Here is an 11,947-nt window from a genome sequence, read left to right as displayed (position 1 = left end):
CCAGAGATGGAGCAGATATTTTCACTGAAATATCCCCTTATTACGACACTGTATACAGTATGAATGTGAATGTCTTGACTATAAACAGTCCTGTGAGACTGAAATTTAAGACCAAAACTTTCTGCGCATTTATTTACAGTATTTATGCAATACACTAAGAAGTGTGAGAACCAATTAGACACCATTTTCATGCTTTTATTGCTGAAAACCACAAAAGAACACACATCGACCTTTTAAAAATGTTTTCCTCTCAGCTATTAGGGTCTGTTCCAATGCTTTCCTCCCTCTCACCTGCTCGTCTCCTGGGTAGAGCCCATCTGTGCCCTCTACACGACTGATGATGTCAACAGCCATTTCCTGTCTAATTGTGCCAATCTGTTCATGCCAGTGTGTCTGCTCTGGGATCAGTATCAGTGCCTCATTGATTATTCTGCATAATCTCATTTGTTCTGCAACTCTCTCTCTTTCTTGACATGCTTGGCTCATGTGGTTTCTTTCTCTTTCCCTGCTGATCAGGTGGGTCTGTGTTAATTTCACCCAATTTTGGAGGTTGATTACTGGAACAGACATCATTTATATTGTGAGCTGCTCTGCAGAGAGACAGAAAACTCTTATCTCTCATTCTGGGACTAAAATAGAATCGTATTCCTTCCCAAAACATGCAGACCGAACGCTCGGTACAGCAGATGGGCAATTTCTACATTAAGAAACATAGGGTTTTATATCCATTAGTTTTGTTTCCACGACACAGTCTGGATCAAATTAAACTGGCAAATAGTCAGACAGGGACTGAATATAGAAAATTGCATCTGTTTTTCCTTGTAATTTTTAGATATATAATTGGTTTGTTTTTATAACCGTCTCTGGGTGTTCCTTACCAACAAGTACCATTCTTGTACTATTGTGGTTATTTTAGAGAAGTAATGTGCCATGGTGTTTTACACATTTGCTAATTCTTAGAAGTGCAAAGAAGGCTTCTATCTAGAGAACTGAAACAGGACAAGAGGCCTTGTCTTAAGTAACCAAAAAAAGCTTCACACTTGACACATCTATCTTTCAAAGGGAAGTACAATTTGTTATTACACTGAGACCCTTATGCAGAAAATACAACTTCTTTCTTTAAGTACTGACTTTTAAGATCTCATTTGTATTTTCTTTTCTTAATCGAATTGTATTTGCTTTAAGTTATCATTATTTAATATCAGTATTCCTTTTATCAACAAATCCACTTCAGTTGCTTCACATACCATGCTTTTGGACACTTTTCTTTGAAGTACCCTTTAAATACCACAGTGTATAAATATTGTAATCCTACAATGCCATGAATCAAAGTAAAATATTACCATTCGGTTTCCATCACTGCAACACAACAGAAAACGTTATCAAACATAGAGCTATATGAAGAACTACGCCTTCCTCATCATTTGAACCTGACGATCTTTTCCACACCCCACATGGAGGCCTGCGGCCCAGCATCAGATTGGTGTGTTTGAAGCCTATCTCTTTTATGTGACATTAAGGCCCTGCTGCACGTCCCTCACTTTGATGAAATCTGGTCAGCAAGCAATGCGACGCGCATCCTCTTTGTCCTGTGTGCTCCAAACACCTCGCATCCACTTCTGCTGTCTTCCTCCAACAGACTGATACCAGGCAGACTCCCCACGAAACAAAAGCTTCAATGCGACAACGTGTCAGCCTCTGTGTTTATTTTTCAGAGCGATGGATGGCTGTAGGAAGATCTGAAGCGTATATCTCTTCCCACCTCCAGATGGATGATGGTTAATAATGGGACAATGTGCTCGTCCAACGTCAACAGCGCTGTATTCCACATCTGAGATTCCTCTTGTGTTTGTGGAGCCACTGGTCAGAAATAAAATGCCATACAGTTCTTATTTGGGCTCTTTAAGAGCGAGTCCAAACGTTATTTTATTGTATTTGCGGTTCAGGAGCTGCATATCTTTCAGACATTTTTCCGTCTCCGTTAAACATTCCTTTCTCGCTAGACTAAATTGACCATTGCTGTTATTTATCCGCATCAGCAAACTCTTCACTGATTCATAGCGTTTCACATTAAGAGGGCCTTGACCTTGCTGACAGAATGAAAATTCTTTAAAATATTTTGTAAAGTGTCTTCGGGAAGACAGTAAAATACAAGTTTATTGCTTACTTTGACTGTACCACCTTCCAGAAATATGTCACTGAAGGCAAGACAAGAAAGTGTCTGTTTTTCTGTTTTCCATACATAATTTTGGATATGGTTTTCTTCAAGATTTTTAAGTAGCTATCTTTTATACACACACACACACACACACACACACACACACACACGTCTGGTCAGCTATCCTTGTAGGGACTCTTCATAGGCGTAATGGTTTTTATACTGTACCTAACCCTTACAGGAAACTTTCTGCATTTTTACTTTCTCAAAAAAACTAATTCTGTATGATTTATAAGCTTTTGTACCCATGGGGACCTCAATTTAGGTCCCCACCGTGACACGAGTCCCCATGAGTCTGTGTGTATTCAGGTTTAAGTCCCCACCAGGATATATAAACCTGTACACACACACACACACACACACACACACACACACACACGCACACACACACACAGACACAGGTTTGTTTTTGTGAAAAGTGGGGACATCCCATAGGCGTAATGGTTTTTATACTGTACAGACCGTATATTCTATTGCCCTTTATCAACCCTACCCCTAAATCTACCCCTCACAGGAAACTTTGTGCTATTTCAGATTTTCAATACACTCCATTCTGTGTGATTTATAAGCATTTTGAAAAGTGGGGACATGGGGTAATGTCCTGAAAAGTCACCTTCTCCTTGTAATACCTATGTCATACCTTTGTCATTATACACATTTATGTCCTCATTTGTCACAAAAACGCGCGCACACACACACACACACAGACAGACAGACAGACAGAGAGAGATACAGGGGTTGTACTTGTTGGGCCCTTGCATTGACATGATTTTAAAACAAGATATATATATATATAAATATACATACTCATATTTTCTGAGACAATAAGCGAGTGGTGCTTCCCAAGTGTTGAATGATTGCCATGGCTTTGTTTTGTGGTTGCAAAGTGTTTTTAGCATGTTGCTATGTGGTTGTTTTGGGTGGTCGCCAAAGTCAAAAGAGTCCACCATAAAGTCCATAGATAGGCTATGCCCTTTTTAAAATAAATATATGGGATTTTATTTATTTATTCACTTGCTTGCTTACTTACTACCAGGCAAACCTTTAATAGCTTTCTTCAAAATTGATTTTGGGGTTTCATTAATGTTCGTAGCACAAAGGCTGGACGAGCTGTATAACAAAGTTTACACTTGTTGAGTGATTTAAACAAATGCCCCCAAAGTAATCTCTTTTGTGAACGACTTCAGTCGTTTTCGTGAGTGTTTATAGCCTATAGGCTTAATCATAAGGTTATGTTTAGCTGTTCACACAAAGGAGGACTTATTATTGATCTAAAAACGACCCTTTGCCTCCATCTGCTGGCATAAATATGTAATCCGAAATCGTCACTGCACGAAATGAATATTGATGAGGAACAGATTCAAAAGACTGGAGTCACTGAGATGAATCTAAATCCCCCAAAGAGCAATAGTTGTTTGCCTTAGTTATACACACCATCTAAACAGGCTTGGATATTACTAAAGACTGTAATTAAACTTATTTATTAACCTTTTTCCGTGTGTGAGAATATTTACCCAAGCTAAGTTTGTTTGTGTACGTCTCATATCTGTCCCTTTACATCTTTCTCAGCAGGACTTTCCAATATGCATCACTTGTTATCACAATAAACCTTCTTGTGTGTAAATAAGTTTAGCCGGTTTTGATCCAGTAAAATTTGATGCATTTCAAGCTTCAAAGCTGCTGTAAAAATGAAATAGTGCTGCTTATTAATGTTGTTGATTTTTACAGAAACAAATGCAGATTTGAAGCTGTTAGATATTCTGATGGAAACATTTTTAAATATTAGCCAAGCCTTTGCTGCCATCCAGAGGTTGTTTATAATAAATACATTTTCTGGGTTCAACTATGGCATTATTGCCACAGAAATTTTTATTATTATTAATATTAATAATAATAATAATTATTATTATTATTATTGCTTCTGCTACTTCAATGTAGGCTACTCAATATTGCCTAATAGACCTTCATGAGTCTTCATTATTTACTGTTGTGTTCAACAGCAGTCACAGATGCTGTTCATAGCACAGGTTTACGTGCGCCTTGAGAACTATCAACAATTATTAAAGTGTTTGTAAGAAAATATTTATAGTAAGGCATTTTAGGGAATGTTTTGAAATCATTCTACCACACTCTCCTACAAGTTTCATAGAATCAAGTCTCTCCTGGCTTTAACATCCCACCTCTTAAAGACATCTGGAGGAGAGAGCCAGACGAGGAGAGAGAGTCTGAACTTCTCAGATTCAGTAATTGTAAGGTTGGCCTACATTCCAGCTCACTTGCTTGGTTGCTCCGGTACTGGGTCAGTTCACACAAGCATAATCAATTCCACCGGCTCTGATGGAGTGGAGCAGGTTAAAGACTACACTGTAAAAAATGACCGTGAATTTAACGGTAAAAGACTGTAAAAAGGCTACAGTAAAAACCTGTTAAATGGTTAACGGTAAATTCCCCTACTATATACGGTGAAAAACTGTATTGGATATTACATGTATTGGACATTAATTTTGCGGTAGTATACCGTTTTTGGATGTGAAAAAGACCGTGTAATTTACAGTGAATAACTGTAAATTGACATTCCCAGAATTCCCTGAGTTACATTTCAAATTGGATGTTTTTTGTTGAATTAATTATGTTCTTCTTAGTTTTTTCTTATCAGTTTTGTATGTTAGGGTTGTGTGTTACACCTAATGTTGTTAAATGAATGTTTATCGCATTATTTCAGTTTCATGTGTGTTATCATGATGGTGTTTAGTGTTTGTGTGAATGACACTGTGCACCTTCTATATATGCTATCATTTAAAAGCTGCTTGTGATGGGCTTTGGTTCATCATGTGACTTTCTCATCACCACCTGCATTTGGTGGTTATCAGTGTATTGCAAAGGTACAAAACAGATTTCAGTACTTCAATAGGTTGGTATATTAACATTTTATCAGTTAATGAAATTACGGTATTTAACTGTAAATTTAAGTTCAAACCATAAAACCTAAAACATTGCTACCTTATTTTTTATGGTAAAATTCCGGCAAACACAGCTGCCGTTTCTTTTACCGTAAATTTTACGGATTTTTTTTTTACAGTGTAGTATATATTTTAACAACAGACAGAAAAGCCAGAAAACTGTTTTTTTTTTCTATGGCCCATATAGTCTTACACAGAGCAACAGAAAAGGCTCAGTGTTGCAGCAACCATCTTATTTTATAGAGAATATTTTAAAAGTTAAACATTGTGTGCAAATCAGACTCGTACAGAGTATGATTTGTTTATGCATTTGTCCTTTACATCATTTCAGACCGGTTTTGTGATTCAGATTAACTGATGAACTAAAGACTTCAACTCAAAAGAATGATTCATTCATGAATCGGTCATCATAAGTCTTGAGAACATGCCAAGGATATTAACATTTAATTTCACCTTAAAATTTCAGTTTGTTTCTTAAACACAGGCTTCAAAAGGGAATATGGACTTGGGAATATGGTGCACAAGACATGGGGACTACTTTTATGTTGCTTGTGCCATTTTTGAAAGATACAGTCTCCATTGTAATTGCATGAAACATTTATGTTTTTCATGCTGGAATTGAAAACATTAATGACAGATGCATGAGCTGCAATTCTCCCCCTGTCCATTGGTAGGCAGTACATTAATTTTTAGCAAGACTGATGCAATAAACAACAGAAAATCTACCTTAGAGACTCTACTACACAAACAAAAAAGTACTGCATACAACCTATGTTTTTCAGTAGTATCATCTTTTGAAGTAGCCTACATGTAAATCTAGTACAAACACTACCATTTGGGGTCATATATATATATATATATATATATATATATATATAATAAAATAATTTAAATGTAGATATTACATTTTTTAAATTTACATCAATATTTTTTAAAAGTGTGTGTGTCGGTGTGTATGTAATATATGTATATGTTAGAAAACTTGTGTACAAAACATATTTTAAAATACAATATCTGAACTTTCTTTGTCTCTGAACAACTTTTTTTCAAACCCAGGCTCTATATCCTAACGGAAAGGAGAAAGTTTTATTGTAAAGCTAATGATTCTTAACTCGACATGGTCACATAGATGAAACAATAAAGATGGACAGTGCCCTCTAGGAACATGCCAATCATCTCTTTCAGATACCAATCATCTGTTTATTGCTTCAGACAAAATTTGTGGCCAACTGAAAGCAAGATCTGAAAATGAGAGGCAAATGCTGTATTTACATATGATTGACATAAACAAATTACACACCGAGGGCGATGAGCTCAGCAACAGGTAATCATATATCAGCAGTCACTCAAGGGAGCAAATTGTGTTTTGGCTGAATATTCACTGGCACAGATACGGATTACGCCACGCAGGTTATTCGTGATGCTAAACATACCTTAGGGCAAAGTGTTTGCTGATATATTTCAATAAGGAGACAAGGATGTGCTACATTTGCGTCTGCGATAGAACCTTTCCAGCATGCCTGCGGTTTCAATTTGCATTCCCTAATGCTGTTGTTTGCTTTCCAGATGCCTGGAGCACCAACCCGCCCCCCTCCCACCATTGTCAGCCGACAGGCCACGGATCACTCCCCGTCCCCAACACACATACATACATTTTGATTGGCCCATCCATCAGGTCTCCAACAAGCACTGAATCCAGGGACTGTGGGGAAAATGAAAAATCATTGACTGGGAAATTGGCAAGTAACAGGACCTCACTGCAGTTTAACAGGATCTCAACACAATTTGATAGCGAGTCAGAGTCTATGGGATGGAAAATGGAAATATGCGGGGAGAGAGGGAGTTTAATCGAGTCCTCTGTGGCCCTGTTTTGAATATCAGATTAAGTATGAAAATGAGCAGCTGTCTTTTAAATATTTAGAAGATAAAAACAAAGAGAGTGATGATGACTGACCAAGAGCTGATTCTCTAATGCGTTTATAAAAAGATGCAAATCATACAATGCTTTTTTATATATATGCATGTAAAGCATCTGAACAAGGAAATGTCCCTTCCTATTATTTAACAGCTGTTATGAGAGTGCTACAATATTGCAAAGAAATTAAATAACTAGATTTAAATATTTTTTTATAAAAACGTGAGTTACTTGCTTATGTAAATCTTGTCCCTACAATACTAGGGTGTTTTGGGCGATTGCTGTGGAGTTAGGAGATTGGTTGCTAGGTTTTTTTTTAGATAATTTCTAGGATGTTCCTGGTGGTTGCCAAGAAGTTCTGGGTGTTTTCTATTGTGTTCTCGGTGGTTGCTAGGGTGTTCTGGGAGGTTGCTAGGACTTTGCTGGTTGCTAGGGACTTTAGAATGGTTGCTAGGATTGTCTGGGTAGTTGCTAAGGTTTTCTAGTAATTTCTAGGATGTTTCTGGTGGTTGCTAGGGAGTTCTAGGTGGATGCTAGGGTGTTCTGGGAGGTTTCTATAGGACTTTGCTGGTGTTGACTTTGATGATGTTTAGTTTGGTTGCCAGAATGTTCCAGGTGGTTGCTAGGGAGTTCTGATTTTTTCTTGTTTGTTCTGGCAGGTTACTAGGAAAGTAGATTAAGTGGTTGCTAGGGAATTCTGTGTGAATGTTAGGGAGTTCTGTATGATTTTTAGGAAGTTCTGAGTGGTTGCTATGTATGCTGTTCTATAATGGTTGCTAAGGAGTTCCTTGGCTGTTCTGAGTGGTTGTAAGTCATTTCTGACTGATTGTTAGGGAATGGTGGGTGGTTGCTTGGATGCTCTTGATGGTTGCCAAGGAGCTCTGAGTGGTTGCTATGGTGTTCTAAGTGGTTACTAGGGAATTCTGTCTGATTTACGGAGTTTAGGGTGTTTTCTGAGTGGCTGCTATGGGATTCCGTGTGACTCTTAAAGAGTTCTGGCTGGTTTCTAGGGAGTTCTGAGTGGTTGGTGTTAGGGTTGGGCAATGTCTACCAAATTGGCATTGGACGATGTCTACAGTGAAACATCGTGACGGACGATGACATCGAGGGGCGGGGGCGCGTTTGGGGGTGTGTCCGAAGCGTGAAACAAAGGAGCCACTAAAAGGTTAGCCGCTTGCTTGCGGTAGCCTGTTGCATTACAGTACATGAAAGTTCACTTACCACATACACAGAGTAAGGAGAAATGTCTGATAGGAAGACGGCAAATGATTTGCAGATCCTGAGCACCAATGACAAACATCTAAATCTTGTCAAATGTGTGGTAAGTACTGCCGCTCCATAGTGTAGAGTCCTTGCGATCACGAATCTCAAAAGTGAAAGAAAAATGAGAGCGCACAATCAAAAGCGGTTTCAATAGTGGCTCCCTGATCCCCGCAATTACAGTCACCTATACTTACCCAACGATATAATTGCAAGAAAAACTATTAAAAAAAATTTTATCCTCACATCTCGTAGGCTATTTATTCCCTTTAGGGTTTCCGTAGTACACTTTATTTCCTTTCCGAGCACGGAACTGGGATGCGGTGGATTGCAGGAGAGGGGGTGTGGGGGAAGGAATCACGATGTCAGCTTAACATCGTGATGTCTGTCAACCATCAGCGATGAACGATGGCATCATCTATCGGCCCAACCCTAGTTGCTGTGGTGCTTTAAGTGGTTGCTAGGGAATTCTGTGTGACTCTTAGGGTGGTTTCTAGGGAGTTCTACCTGGTTGTTGTGGTGCTTTTGTGGAGTTTTAAATGGTTGCTATGGCGTTCTAAGTGGTTGCTAGGGAATTCTGTGTGACAGTTAGGGATTTCTGGGTGGTTTCTATGGTGTTCTAATGGGTTGCTAGGGAATTCCATGTGACTGCTGGGGGTTCTAGGTGGTTGCTATGGTGTTCTAAGTGGTTTCTAGGGTGTTATGAGTGGTTCTAGGTGATTGTTTAAAGGACACTCTTAAGTCTCTGGACTTCAATCACTTCCTCAGTATAAATCAATGGGATTGTGTGCCCGTTTGTCCACAGGTGAAAATCATGAATCTGATAGCTTAAAAAGTATATATCAACAAGCTGCATGATTTGAGACATCATGTATGCCGACAAATTATGCAGGAATAGTCACATGCATTCAAGGTTTGTTGAAATCTCTAACCCCAGGTATGAGCAATAGCAAAAGTGATGTGTGCCTTAGCAAGCAACACTAAAATACTTTTTCAAACCAGAACAAACTTATTAAGGAGATTTTATGAAGACAAAATATTTTGGCAAGGCATTATGAATGGTCAATTATATCTCTAGACCCAGCAGTGCAAAATCTTAAGAGACAAAACTCTGGCTTGTCAGAACAACATTTACAAAGCCAACAGAATTTTCTTTGAATTGCTAATCAGTGACTGGCTTGGACAGTCTCCCAGTTATTTGTTCTCCTCTGATTGGTGGACCCACAGGGTGCAGCGGGCAAGTTTTTCAGTATCTCTGAGAAATAGGAATTTTTTTTTAAGAGGAAATCATTTAATATCAGGCTGCTTCAGCGGTACCTTCAATGCAATTCGTTTCTGGTGTCAAAAAGTCACTTTGGAAAAGGTGTCTGCAAAACGACATGTAACCAAGGTACTTAAAGTTATCTATGCATTTCAACTGTGAATCTCATAGAAATATCTAGGTCAAAGTGACATTTTAATTTTAGAATTTTATCCTTTTAACAAGGCATAATTGATGATAATTGCATGTTTAGTTGTTTATGGACTTCAGACTAATTTAAACTTACTGAGTGAGCAAGGTCAACAAATGACGAATTAACATTTTATTTTATCTGTTACTATCTTAATATTAAAATATTAATATTCTGTAGAATTAAACTGAACAGCTGAATTGAACTAGTTTCAAATTGAGGTTCAAAATGTTAATGATCTGAACTGACTTGAGCTAATAATAACTAAAGGTAACACCTTTATTTTGGTTTTCCACTTCAGACTTTCCACGAACTATAAGTAACTTTGCAACTACATGTCAACTACCACCCTTACGAAGATTAACCACTTTTTTATTATAGTAAAAGTGTACTAATGTTTTTTTTTTTTTTAAGTATTGATTACCAGTTTTATACAAATACTATGGTTAAACTGTAGTTAGTGTAGCAAAACCATTGTTAATTTGTGGTTACAATGGTTTGACTATAGTAACCATGATATTTGGTTTTATTTGTAGTAAGAAGCAGTTAATTTTCCTAAGGGCAGTCATAATAGACCTTATGTAGCTCCATCCCTTTTCAGCATTGTGTTGTCTTCTATCTTCCGTTTGTATTTCCACAGCGTGAAGGTAAGGTCATAAGAGAGTGAACTGCTCGTTTTAAAATCTTCCCAGTCTACTGTTATTTTATGACATCCGCTTCAAACTTTACAGTGCACGTAATAACTTTAATAAACTCTACAATGTTGTTATCTAGTAAATCCACTTCATCAATCACTCTTCAACAGTGATGCTATAGAATAGAGCTACCGTAAAAATGGAAGTTAAAAGACAGAATTCTGATGAGTTATTTGACATGTAGGCTAGTTTAAAAGTTACTTATAGTTAATAGAATATCTAAATTGGACTATCGACATAAAGTGTAACCAAATGATGACAGAATCAGCAGAATCTGATTTGTCTCCATAATTGAGTTTCCATAATTCATGACCTATGATGTTCTCCTGTTATCTCTGTGAAGCTGCCTTGTATATCTAGAAATAAGTGACTTGAGTTTTTTTTCCCTCAGAGGACAGAGGTTGTTCAAAAGTGCACCTTTTTTCATATGCTACTGATGTATGGTCCATAGAAAGTTGACAACCATCACCCTCAGCAAAACAAAATTAGAATGCTTTAGTTTGTTCGAGGAAAAAGAAAGTTCAGTTTTTCCCACTGAATAAATTACCCTTCATAGTATGGTGCAGAATTCTTTAAATGCAGAAGGCTATATATGAACACACCTGTGGCCTGCCCTGGAGGCTTGTTTCAGGCTTACAGTAAAAGATCAAAGCAACACTTCTATATACTTTCATTTTCAAGCATTTCTTAACCCTTGTGTTGTGTTCAGAACCCTATCACACTTATGATGTTACAGAGCAAAAAGGACCCGGACACCACATGAGGGTTGAAACTAAATGCAAAACTTTTTTTTTGGTGGGAAATACAACACTCATTGCATTTCTGAAATCACTGTCAGAATCTGTCACCGGTGTCTTCATAGATCAATATTTCATTTCACCACAACAGTATCAAGTCTGATCCTCAGGCGCGTTCAGGAATATTTCAGCTGTTTTCGAAATGACGTCTGGTGTCAAGCTCTGACATTTAGTGGATCGTTCCTGTCCTCCAGCCCTTTTGCATGCTGTCATGGAGATAAAGGGAAGATTATGGGATGGCCGAGTGGTGAGCATGTGATGTGAAGCTAGCGCTGTTTTTCTGTGCGAGCGAGAAGCCAGTCACCAGTAAAGGTCTCCGCTCAAATCAGAAGGTCAATGCGCTGGCTATCAGCCTGCCTGTCTGTTCTGTGTACGTGTCATGGCTAATTTAGTACGCTGCGCATTTGTGTTTTCCACACAATCCACTGTAATATTTCGTCAGTGTGTATATATGTATGCATTTGTCTATGTATCTTACAAAAATAGTCTATACAAAAGGCCTGAAATATTAACATCAAAACGGTAGCTATACACAACAATAGCACGCAACAAAAGACACAAGATGGCACTAGTTGTATACACTCTTAAAAATAAAGGTGCTTCAAAAGGTTTATCAAGCCATGCCATAGAAGAACCATTTTTGGTTCCACA

This window comes from Sinocyclocheilus grahami, unplaced genomic scaffold, assembly GCF_001515645.1.
Source record: "Sinocyclocheilus grahami isolate Dianchi unplaced genomic scaffold, SAMN03320097.WGS_v1.1 scaffold277.1, whole genome shotgun sequence".
Classification (NCBI taxonomy): domain Eukaryota; kingdom Metazoa; phylum Chordata; class Actinopteri; order Cypriniformes; family Cyprinidae; genus Sinocyclocheilus; species Sinocyclocheilus grahami.
The sequence above is the reverse complement of the archived record's forward strand: the minus strand, read 5'-3'. Positions refer to the sequence as shown.